Source organism: Miscanthus floridulus, chromosome 6 (genome assembly GCF_019320115.1).
Source record: "Miscanthus floridulus cultivar M001 chromosome 6, ASM1932011v1, whole genome shotgun sequence".
Classification (NCBI taxonomy): Eukaryota; Viridiplantae; Streptophyta; class Magnoliopsida; order Poales; family Poaceae; genus Miscanthus; species Miscanthus floridulus.
The window spans coordinates 96,326,579-96,339,478 of NC_089585.1; positions in this window are offsets into that span (position 1 = coordinate 96,326,579).

Genomic DNA, 12,900 nt, shown 5'->3' on the forward strand with positions numbered 1-12,900 from the left:
CTACCTTGGCGCCCCTTAAGGCGCTCAAGGTGAACCCCGGCTCTACCGCCCACTGGGTGGCAGAGGCGCAAGCCACCATACAACATGGCGCGGCGTCAGCGAGGGCCGATCCAAAGGAGCTGGCCACCCAAGGAGGGGCTACCGAGGTGACCCTGACGCAGACAGGGGAGGGAGCACCTCCGCCCCACGAGGGCGAGGCTCATGAGTCGAATGGGGCCAAGGTGCCCTCAGTTGCCGAGGCCACCGAGATCGAGGCCCCTAGGGTCTCCAAGGCCGAGGCGACGGAGGCCGGGGCGTCCAGGGCTGCCGAGGCCGCCACGACGGGGTCGGAGCCCCCAGGACCACCGAGGCCACGATGGCGGAGGCCGGAGCCCCTAGGACCACCGAGGCCGACGTGATTGTGGAGAGGCTGTCGACCCAAGAAGTGGAGATGAAGGCGGCGGAGGCCTCGGTGGCACCCTTGGTGCAAGGCCCGCCGTCATTGCAGGAGAGCGCCCGGGAGGCGGAGGTCCATCCGATCTCCTCCGACGATACTTCCTGGGCGCAGGAGGTGGTCGACGCTGAGGTGGTCGGTGCCGTGGAATAGCCGGTTCTGACCTCGAGCGAGGGAAGCTTGGCCCTTGCGCGGGTACGGCCCGAGCCCCATGGGTGGGATCACCCGCGTGTCCTATGGCAGAGCTAGGACGACCCTGAGGGGGAGCCTCTGTTCACCCTCGAGGACACAGCCGAGGGTGGGCGCTGGGACACCTTCGAGCAATACCGCCAGCTGGCGGAGTGGTCACTGCGGACGGCGCTGTCCGTGGTGGCTGACGATCTGCCCAGAGTCACCCAGGTTCGCTCTTTCTTTTCTCATGCGGTGTCATCTTTTTCCGAGTTTTCTTATAGTGAGTGACCCCTGTTCTGTTCACCCAGGAGCTTGAGACCCGGTCCCTTGGGAAGTCAGTTTTTCTCTGGCAGGAGAGGGATGTCTGGGACCAGCTTCAGCGGTAGAAGGGCCTGCTTGCCAGTGCCAACGAGCTCCTGTCGGTGCGGAGCATAGAGGTGGAGGACCTCCGCCTTCATTGTGCCGATGCGAAGGTCGAGGCAGCCATGGCCCAGGAGTAGGTCGCCCCTCTAGCGGCGTGAGTCAAGGAGTTGGAGGAGGAGCTGACCCGCGTGGCCAGTGATCGGGATGCCTTCAGGTCTCGGGTAGAAGAAGCCACGACCTCGGGCAAGGTCATTGCTAGGCAGCTAGGGGTGGAGCAGAGTGTGCACCAGCTGACGAAAGGCGCCTTGGATGAGGCCCTTAAGGTGGCTAAGGCCTCTCGGACCGAGGCTGTGGTGTGGAGGGGAAAGGCCGAGGGTGAGTCCTATTCCCCTCGTTTTATTCGCTTTTCTTGTGTTCGCCCCCTAACTCCCTGGTGTGATGTAGAGCTGGGGACCGAGGCTTCCAGGGCGGCCCAGGCTACTCGGGTCGAGGCCCAGCGCCTAAAGGAGAAGGCTGAGGCTTCCCGGGTCCAGGCCCAGCGCTGGAAGGAGAAAGCCGAGGCCTCTCGGGTCGAGGTCCGATGCTGGGAGCAGAAGGCCAAGGGTGACTCCCGTAGGCTTCCGTCCCTATTTGGCTTGTTTTCCTTTGTGCTCAACCCCATTTCATTTCCTATGGCGCAGAGTTAGAGGCGGAGGTCACCCGAGCATCCGAGGCTTCCGTCGCGGTGTAGGCGGTGCTCGAGACCGAGATCGGGGAGCACGACACGTTGAAAGGTGCCGCCCGTATCACCTGTGAGGCCCTAGAGGTCGAGGGGGTTCAGTCAGTCAGCTCCCTTGGGAGCCGTCTAATTGCGTTGAGCGGCCAAGTGCGCGAGCGGCTTCGAGGAGTGCTGCACACGGGCGTCAAGCGCGCGCTGCCCGTCATCGCCTCGCACTACATCAGCGTTGACCTCCAGGCCATCAGCGATGGCTATGTCCTACCCGATGATGACGAGGAGGCCGATGAGGTGGTCGCGAAGCTGATAGAGGCGGCGGAGGGCCCTGGTACGGTGCTGGCTAAGCTGTTCGAAGAGGAGGTGGTCCCTCCCCCGTCATCTGCTGATGCTGGAGGCCCTAAGCCTTGACCTAGGCCCAAGAGGCCATGTAAATAGAATGGGGATTAACTTTGTTTCGTAACGCTTGTGGCCGTCGAGGCCTTTTTTAAAGTACTCGTGCTTCTTAATCATTTTTCTTGTATTTCCGAGCCTCTGCCCTCTGTTGTCTCTGATCAGATGTCTTTTGCAAAAAAAGCCCCCATTGGAACCTAAGCCGCCCCTTAGGCGAAAGGTGGTGAGGGAGTGTCGTAGCCCGGAGGCGTAGGCCGTCTCACAACTCTACCGGCCTTCTGGCCCTGAGACAGACTTTCGGTCCTTAGGTTTTTTCACAACCGATTCGTCAGAGCGTGCTAGAGAGTTTTGGCATAGGAATTTTTTCGAAAAACGACTAAAAAATGGTGCGTGGGACTTAGGGGTGAATCCCCCATCTAGCCCCCGAGGGAGGCTCAGTTCTGCAAAAGCAGAGCCGTGTCTCCCTTGTGACGTTATCGTAATGCCGAGGCCTTTGATGGGCTCGTGGGGTTTCTCGAAGAATTAGAACAACTGAAGAACGCTTCTTAATTGTATTTCGAGAAACAATGTATACAATGCTTGGAAATTTAAGGGTAAAAGCGACGTAGCTGTTCTATGTTCCAAGCGTTGTTGAGAATTTCGCCCTTCTCGTTGGCTAGCTTGTAGGTCCCGAGCTTCAGCACTTGGGCGACAATGTATGGTCCTTCCCACGGTGGGGTCAGCTTGTGGCGGCCCTTGTTGCTCTGCCTTAGCCTCAACACTAGGTCGCCTACCTTCAGGTCTCGGCTTCGAATGCGCCGGGCCTGATAGCACCATAGGGCTTGCTGGTACTTGGCCGAATGTAGTAGCGCCACATCTCGGGCTTCCTCCAGTTGGTCGAGGGTGTCTTCGCGGGTGGTGCGGTTGCTTTGCTCGTTGTAGGCCTGTAGCCGTGGGGAACCATATTCCAAGTCAGTGGGGAGGACAGCCTCGGCACCATAGACCAGGAAGAAAGGTGTGAACCCTGTGGCTCGGCTTGGAGTGTTCCTCAGGCTCTAGATGACCGATGGGAGTTCGGCAAGCCATTTCTTGCCGAACTTCTTCAACCAGTTGTAAATTCTTGGCTTGAGGCCTTGTAGGATCATGCCGTTAGCATGTTCTACTTGGCCGTTTGTCCTTGGGTGTCCTACGGCCGACCAGGCCACACGGATGTGGTGGTTGTCGCAGAATGTCAGGAATTTTTGGCTGGTGAACTGTGTCCCATTGTCGGTGATGATGGTGTTCGGAACCCCAAACCTGTGGATGATGTCCATGAAGAATAGCATCGCTTGCTCGGATTTAATTTGATTGATCGGGCGAGCCTCGATCCATTTGGAGAACTTATCGATTGCTACCAGCAGATGGGTGTAGCCCCCGGGGGCCTTCTGTAGAGGCCCGACCATGTCGAGCCCCCACACGGCAAACGGCCATGTAATGGGGATGGTTTGGAGGGCCTAGGCCAGGAGGTGCGTCTGCCGTGCGTAGTACTAGCATCCTTCGCAGGAGCGTACTAACTTGGTGGCGTCAGCAACCGCCATTGGCCAGTAGAACCCTTGGCGGAAGGCATTTCCGACGAGCATCCGAGGCGCCGCATGGTGCCCATAGGCCCCCCATGCAAGTCCCAAAGTAGGGCCTAGCCTGCCTCAGTGGTGATGCATCGTTGGAGGACGCCAGATGGACTTCGTTGGTATAACTCGCCATTGCAGAGGACGTAAGTTTTGGCTTGTCACGCAAGCCATCGGGCTTTGGTCCTGTCAGTAGGAAGCTCTCCCCGAGCGAGCCAATCAAGGAACAGGACTCGCCAGTCCATGTCCTGGTCGGTCTGGGGGGCTCCGTGTCGACTTCCATGACCTCGGGCTCGGCTAAAGGAGTCTCGGCGGCAAAGGGGGCGTCGAGCCCTGCGATGGGTTCGGCCGGCGGGCCCTCTTCCGCTGCCATGGCGCAGTCGATGGAAGGCTTGTGGAGGTCTCTGGCAAAGACGTTTGGGGGGACCGGAGCCCATGACGACGCCATCTTTGCTAGTTCGTTCGCGGCCTCATTGTATTTCCGCGCGATGTGGTTGAGTTCGAGGCCGTCGAACTTGTCTTCTAGGCGACGTACCAACTTGCAGTACGCCTCCATTTTGGGGTCGAGGCAGTTTGACTCCTTCATGACTTGATCGACGATGAGCTACGAGTCACCCCAGATGTCGAGACGCCGTACTCCGAGTTCGATGGCGATCTACAAGCCATTGACGAGGGCTTCGTACTTGGCTACGTTGTTGGAGGTGGCGAAGTGGAGCCGAACCATGTAGCGCATGTGTACCCCAAGGGGCAAGATGAAGAGCAGACCCACGCTAGCCCCGGTCTTCATCAGGGACCCGTCGAAGTACACGGTCCAGCACTCCGTCTGGATTTGAGCAGGTGGCAGTTGGGTGTCGGTCCACTCAGCCACAAAATCGGCCAAGACCTGAGACTTTATTGCTTTCTGAGGCGCAAAGGTCAGGGCTTCCCCCATGAGTTCGACAGCCCACTTGGCTATCCTACCCAAGGCCTCCCGGTTGTGGATTATCTCTCCCAAGGGGAAAGACGACACCACGGTTACTAGGTGGGACTCAAAGTAGTGATGCAGCTTGCGTCGAGCCAAGACTACGGTGTAGATCAACTTCTGGATGTGGGGGTAGCGTGTTTTGGTCTCGGAGAGCACTTTGCTGATGAAGTAGACAGGTCGTTGGATGGGTAGAGCATGCCCCTCTTCCTGCCTCTCTACTACCATGGCCACGCTGACCACTTGGGTCATTGCGGCGATGTAGAGTAAGAGGGCCTCATCCCTGGCCAGCGGTACCAGGACGGGAGGATTGGTTAGCAGTGCTTTGAGCTTGGCGAGGGCTTCTTTGGCCTCAGGGGTCCAAGAAAAGCGTTTGGATTTCCTCAAGAGGCGGTACAGAGGCAAGCCTTTTTCGCCAAGGCGTGAGATGAAGTGGCTCAGGGCCGCAAGGCATCCCATGACCCTCTGCACTCCCTTAAGGTCTCAGATTGGTCCCATGCTGGTCACGGCCAAGACCTTCTCCGAGTTGGCCTCGATGCCGCATTCCGAGACTATGAATCCCAAGAGCATGCCTCGAGGGACCCCAAACACACACTTCTCGAGGTTGAGCTTGATGCCCTTCTCTCTGAGGCATTTGAAGGCTATCTCCAGGTCATCGATGAGATCCCTGGCCCTTATGGTCTTGACCACGATGTCATCCACATAGGCCTCGACGGTTCGCCCGATGTGCTCGCCAAAGACCTAGGTCATGCACCGCTGGTATGTGGCCCCTGTGTTTTTGAGGTCGAAAGGCATAGTCACATAGCAGTACATGCCGAATGGTGTGATAAAAGAAGTCGCGAGCTGGTCAGACTCTTTTATCTTGATTTGATGGTAATCGGAATACTCATCAAGGAAAGACAGGGTCTCGCATCCCGCAGTGGAGTCAACGATTTGATCGATTCAAGGTAATGGGAAGGGGACTTTCGAACAGTCTTTATTCAAACCGGTGTAGTCTACACACATCCTCCACTTCCCATTTTTCTTCTTGACTAACACGGAGTTAGCCAACCACTCTAGATGGGATACTTCCTTGATGAATCTGGCCGCCAAGAGCTTCTGCACCTCCTCGCCGATGGTCCTACGTTTTTCCTCATCGAATCGGCGTAGGCGCTGCTTCAGCAGTCTAGAGCCGGCCTAGATGTCCAAGGCGTGCTTAGCGACATCCCTTGGTATGCCCGGCATGTCCGAGGGACTCCATGCGAACATATCGGCATTCGCGTGGAGAAAGTCGACGAGCATGGCTTCCTATTTGATGTCGAGAGTGGCGCTGATCCTCAGCGCCCGGTCATCGGGGTAGGCGGGGTCGACTGGGATGAGTTTGACAGCCTCTACGGGCTCAAAAGTCCCAGGTCGACGCTTGGGCTCGGGCAGCTGGCTGCCGAGTCGATCGAGGTCGACGATGAGGGCCTCGGCCTCCACGAGAGCCTCGGCGTACTCGATGCACTCGATGTCGCAGTCGTATGCATGTTCGTACGTGGACTCAATCGTGATGATGCCGTTGGGACCCGACATCTTGAGCTTGAGGTGGGTGTAGTTGGGGACCACCATGAACTTGGCGTAGCATGGCCGCCCTAGGATGGCATGGTAGGTTCCCTTGAACCCAACCACCTCGAAGGTAAGAACCTCCTTGCGGTAGTTGGAGGGGGTGCCGAAGTAAACGGGAAGGTCGATGCGCCCGAGGGGTCGCGTGCGTTTCCCCGACATGATGCCATGGAAAGGCGCGGCATCACCCCGAAGCCATGACCGGTCGATCTCCAGGAGCTCCAGGGTGTTGGCGTAGAGGATATTGAGGCCGCTGCCTCCGTCCATCAACACCTTGGTGAGTCGGGTGTTGCCGATGATCGGGTCGACAACGAGTGGGTACTACCTAGGATTTGGGACATGGTCGGGGTGGTCATCTCGATCAAAGGTGATCACCTCCTGAGACCAGTCGAGGTATCGGGGAGTGGCCACCTTAACCGAGAAGACCTCGCGGCATTCCCTCTTTCGCTAGCGCGTCGTAAGGCACGCCGAGGGTCTGCCAAAGATCATGAAGGCGTTGTGCACCTCGGGGAACCCTTCGTCCTTGTTGTCGTCCCGGTCGCCGGCGCCCCTCTTCTTGGCATCGTCATTGGGGAGCCCGAGCTTGGCGTAATAACACCGAAGCATGGTGCAATCTTTGAGGGCGTGCCTCACTGGGCCCTGGTGATAAGGGTAGGGCTTCTTTAGCATGTCGTCAAAGAGCCTGGGGCCCTTGGGGCCTCGGGGATTCTTGCGCTCTGCGACCGCGACTAGATCAGCCTCGAGGATCTCCTGCTTCCCCTAGCGACCCTTTTTCTTTTTCCTAGGGAGGCGAGGAGCCGAGGCCTCGGTGGCCTCGTCCCTCCGCTTCCCCTTGGCGTCGTTGTCAGGGAAGATGGCTCCAACTGCCTCTTCGCCTGAGGCAAAGTTGGTGGCGATGTCGAGGAGCGCGGCAGCCGAGCGCGGCATGTTCCGGCCTAACTCTCGGACCAAGTCTCGGTAGGTCGTGCCAGAGAGGAAAGCCTGGACGATTTCTGAGTCGCTGACGCTGGACAACTCGATGCACTATTTGGAGAAGCGTCAGATGAAGTCTCGGAGAGACTCGTCCGGTTTCTGGCGATAGCTCTTAAGGTCCTAGGAGTTTCCAGGGCGCACGTATGTGCCCTGGAAATTCCCGACGAAGATCCTAACCAAGTCGCGCCAGTCGTGGATCTGTGAGGGAGGAAGGTGTTCGAGCCAGGCTCGTGCCAAGTCTGACAAGAGCAAGGGGAGGTTGCGGATGATGAGCAGGTCATTGTCCGTGCCACCTAGCTGACAAGCCAGGTGGTAATCGGCCAGCCAAAGCTCGGGGTTGGTTTCGTCGCTGTATTTCGTGAGGTTGGCCGGTTGGCAAAACTGGGCTAGAAACTGAGCGCCGAGGATGGCCCTGCTAAAAACTCAGGGGCCAGGCGGTTCAGGAGAGGGGCTACGGTCCTCCCCACTGTCGTAGCAGCCACCTCGGTGTGGATGGTAGCCGTGGGCGGGCCCCTCATTGTCATGGCGTCGTCGCCTACTGACCACCTCGTGGTCATCCCGTGCCTCGCGTCGGTTATCGAGGCGGTCATGCAAAAAGGGGACCCTGTTGATTGTCGACGCTCGAGCGGGGTTGGGACAAACCGAGGCCTCCCTATCCTGCCGATGCGGTGCCGAGGGGAGGTCTGAGGTGGCTCCGCACCGTCGAGAGGCGGAACTCTTGGCCTGCTGCACCGCGGTGGTCTCGAGGAGATCCCGAAGCTCGCCGCGGACCCATCGCCTCTCCGTGGTAGAGGGCTCGGGCATCGTGCGGACTAGCATCACCACAGCCACGACATTTTGGCTAGCGTGATTGAAGATTGGGGGATGCTCGCCCCCTTTGTCGTCGTTGATGCGGTGGTGGACGTCGTGAGCCCGCTACCGGGCTCCTCCGCCATCACCGTGACCCTACTGCTCCTGCTCGAGAGTGTCTCAGAGCTGTTGCAGAAGGAGTCGATCTTGCTCGACCTTGGCCTGAAGCTCACAGAGCTGCTCCAGGTCCGAGCGTCGAAGTTGTCCAAGGGCAAGGTTCTCGTTTTGTGCTGCTGGTGGGACAATGCGTGAGGGCGTGGTATCGCCCGTTCCCTGGCGAAGCGGAGTACGGTTGCCTGCCCCCTCATCCTCATCGCCCATGCTTGGCATCCCGAGTCCGACGTGGAAGCACTCGCGAGTGGGATCGTAAGTACCTTCATCATCAGAGTCGGAGTAGCCAAAGCAATAGTCACTCGTGGCCAGAAAGCGACGCATGGCTTTAGGGTTGCGAAGCCCAGAGAAATCCGCTTCGGCCCACGCCTCGTCCTCCTCCGAGGAGTCGGTGTGGGAGTGAGTCAAAGTCGCGGTACCGAAGTTGAGGGCGAAACATTGGTGGTGTCCCGAGGGCTCCGCGTGAGTAGAAGCATAGGCATAAGCATAGGAGGCGGCGACATTTCTCAACCCGAAGGGGTACAGAGATGGTGCCATCGCCTGGTTCTGCTTCACCAGAGCTGGCTCCTCAGGAGGTGGAGGGGCAGAGCTTGATGATGGGGCGTTGTCGCATGCCACCGGCGTCTTTCCCTTATCCAGGTTCAGGCTAGACAGGTCCCCAACCAAGGACCTTGTGCCAACAGCTGGGCATGGGATACCGGTGGAGAGCGGCATGTCGCCCTGAGTTCGCGTGGTGTCGGGGTGACCCCGCTCGCGTCGTGCCTGGCGAGCGCGGCGAGAGCGGCCGCCCGGGCGCCGCCTGCGCCTGGGCTGTGGGTGCGTGACGTCGTCATCGGTCGGCGGGGCTCGGGGTGTGAGAAGTACCATATCATACTCACATCCTAGAGACATGAACTCTAGGCTCCCAAACTAGATCACCGTGCCGAGACGTAGCGGTCATACGGGGTTTGCCATCGAAACTTGTTGGGACGACGAAGCTGACACGTAGAGGCCCCTACCTGGCACGCCAACTGTCGGTGTTTTGGACCGGTGGGCCCTCAACCAACTAGTAAATTTGTACTACGTGTTCCCAATCCCAGATGGTGATGCAAAGAGACACAAGGTTTATACTGGTTTGGGTAATGAGCACCCTACGTCCAGCTTGAGAGATCGATCTTATATTCCTTGCACCGAAGTGCTCATAGTAGGGGGTTACAAGCAGGGCGAGAGAGGGAGCTAGTCCCAGGTCTCTACGTGGAGCGACGTGGATTGCTTGAGATGTTGATCTCAGGTAGTAGGGAAGCTCGAGCGTTTGTCTACGTGTTTATGCGTGAGTTCGTTGCGTGGGCATAGGCCTAATCGTAAGTGTCCGATCCTAGAAACGGCCCAGGTCCCTCCCTTTTATAGTTGAAGGGGGACAAGAGTGATACATTCGCTAGCTACATGGTGTCGTGCGGACAGAGGCGGCATGTCCAAGCCCTGTAGCCTGTTACAGTGGTGGCATGGGCGACGGAGTGGTCTCGTCCTTGAAGTACTGGGGCGACGCGCCGGTCACATCCGATCCTGTGCGTCATGGGAGCTCCAGTGTTATCTTGAAGCGAGCGTGGCGGTCGGCATGCTGGTCACTGTGTGTTGACTGTGCGAGAAGCTGAGGCTTAGTTGGTGCCGAGGCCGAGCCATCGTGGGAGGCTCGGTAGATGTGAATCCCGGGGTTGCCGAGACCCTGAAGTGGATTGCCGAGGCTTAGAGGGAGTAGTTGGTCTCATACACTGATTCCGAGGCTATGGTGACCCGGACTTGAATCCCCATGCCGCGTTGTCTCTGGGGCGGGGGTTAGGTGGCATAGTGTAGTGCAGGCACTGATTGTGGGCACAGCACCAGAGCACAGTGGCCGGTAATCCCCACCACGCCCTATCCAGGATGCTATGGCGTTGACGTGACTTCCCATCTCATCGGCCGCTTCGTAGTGTCGAGCCGTCGTCCGGCTGATATTGCGGGAGTGGTTGGCGCATTAATGGGACACGACGCGCTGTCGAAAAGATTGGTCGAGCCAGAAGCGACGGGTTATTACCGAGCCGGCCTCGAGCGATACGGAGAATCACTGTCTCATTTCGAAGCTTTACACGTGGGGCCTCGGGCGAGACGGAGAATTGGTTCCTCGTCGAGGCCTCCTGTGCGACACCTCGCGCGAGGCGGAGATTTGGCAGGCCGTCGAGGCCTCCCGTGCGAGGCCTCATGCGAGGCGGAGAGCCGGTGGGCTCGGACAATGCCGGAGGTCAACCGATGTTTCACCTTTTGACTTTGTTTTTGATAGGGCTTAAGTGATTCTTTTGGTAAACGTTCGGGGTACCCCGTTTAATGGTACCCGACACTTGGGATCGAACCCTCTCGAAGGCGATTTATGCTGGTCGGAGGGGAAAAATTCCCTCGTCTGCTCTGCATTTTCCAAGTTACGAACCGGCCCACTCATAGGGTTATGGGCCCCTGTGTGGGCAGGGTATGAGATTCGGAGGTTTTTTCGACCTACGTGAGTGGTCTTCTTGTTAAAACACAAAGCTCCGGGGCTGTCTAGCCATCTGAGGATCGAGTTTTTTTTAAGCACGCGCAGACTGAACAAAAGATAGGTACGCAGAGCAGATGGTCTCTCTGCTTCGTTTTTGCTCGTGACGTAACTAATTGAGTAATCGTGGGGAGGGATGAAAATGGATCGGATACGGACGGATATCACCGATATTACATTTGTTTTTATATTTCTGTCCGGATTCGGATTCGAATACGGATAGTGTCAACTATGCCGGATAGGATACGATTGGATATCGACATCATAAATATGCGATTTGAGTATTTGGATACGGATACGATATCGGATGTTGGATATCCGGACTCGGATACGGATAGATCTCAACCCCTCTAAACGGATTCGGTTTCGAATACGGTCGGAAAATATCTGTACCGTTTTCATCCCTCTGGTGGATGCATGAAACCATGCATGTGAGATTTTTTTTATTTTTAACACTTTTTGTAAATTATTTCTAAATCTAACACGGTTTGTTTTTTATTTCCAAATCTAACACTTTTGGCCGCGCCTGGCGCGGCGAAACGCCTGTGCCGAGTCATACATGATGGCACGGCGGGAAGATGACGTGACGAAGACGGGAGGCGCTGACCGATGACGTGGCAGAGTCTGTCGCGTCACCGATCTTGGCGCGACACTAACGCGCTCTGATCGGTGGCGCGACAGAACCGTGGCATAGAAGGTGGAGCAGTTGAAAGCGGCAGAGGCATCGATGGCTTGACAAAGAGAGAGCAGCAGAGACATGGGACAGAAGGTGGAGCAGTTGAAAGCGACGTATGTGAGCATGTGAGAGAACAGTGGACCCAGAAACGAACTGGGTGTTTGGCTGGCTGGTCAGTCAGCCCACTCATGAAACAACTGTTCACGAGAACCGTGTTTTCGGGCAGAACAATATTTTTCTCTCACAGCAATCTGTCGGAATAGTATTTTGGTTTATTTTTCGGTCCTACCGAACAGGCTAGAAGAACTAGCGTGTAATGCATGTATTGTACAGTGCTGTAGCCTCGGTACCTACGTGGTGATTAGCTTTTTCTTGGAAGCACCAACTTTTCTCCACCGCGTTCGGCCTGCTCTCAGCAGTTTAGGACGCCATAATATGTTCGGGCCAATCATTTCTAGTAGATCCTTTTGATAAAAAAGAAATCTTAACTAGTACTTGCCCCTGTTAATTTCGAATCTAGACACATAAACCTTGAAGATATCCGAAGTTTGTGGTTTCTATAAGAAAAGGCATGAGATCACATATTACCGGCAGTAAATTTTAAGTTATGTTCAGTGGCATAGCTCCAAAACATACGACCTAATCGGCACTAGCAGAGGTTGGGCACGAAATAAGGAGGAGACAACGTGATATGAAATGTAATGAGAGGGGGCATATTATTATTTTATTATGACTTAAAGTGGTGAAATTAAAACATTCATTACCAATTTCTCTAGCTTAGGGGGCCATGCATGGCCCCAGCGGCGAATTCAGGAAATATTTTAGGGGGGACTGAACAACAATGCTGCTCGATCTTAAGTCTCAGCCCTCTACACTATAGAATTTTGTCTAAAAATTTATAGGGGCTCTATAGTAATTTGCACTGCTTCGGTTTGGGTAGGGGCGGCTTGAGCCCCCCCCCCCCCACACACACACACACACACACTGCTGGATCCACCCCTGCATGGCCCACTATGACCTAACTAAGCTCCGTCGGTGCTAATCGGCACAATGTGCTCGCTCGGGCTAGCTACAATAATTAAGCGTTGGGTCCGTTATTGGTTATGTTTATGAGCATATATTATAGGCCGAATTATTTATTCAGTTGTTCTCTAAAAAAACATTTTTTCAGTTATGTAATTTGTTCAAGTGTATGCATGCTCCCATCACTGCTGAGAATAATAGCCTGGAGCGAACGTGACCAGTGAACTAGCTTACAAGATGCGCATGTGACGGCCTGCCTGACGGGCATGGATGGATGCTGTGGTGGGTGCCGTACTACACATTTTATTTTACAAAAAAAAAGGGTCTGATGCGCACAAGTGGAGCTAAGGTAGAGTTTAGTTTCCAAAATTTTACAAAAATTTTTAAGATTCCCCGTCACATCGAATCTTTAGACGCATACATGAAGCATTAAATATAAATAAAAAATAAAACTAATTACACAGTTTAGACGAAATTCACGAGACGAATTTTTTAAGCCTAATTAAATTATGATTGGACACTAATTACCA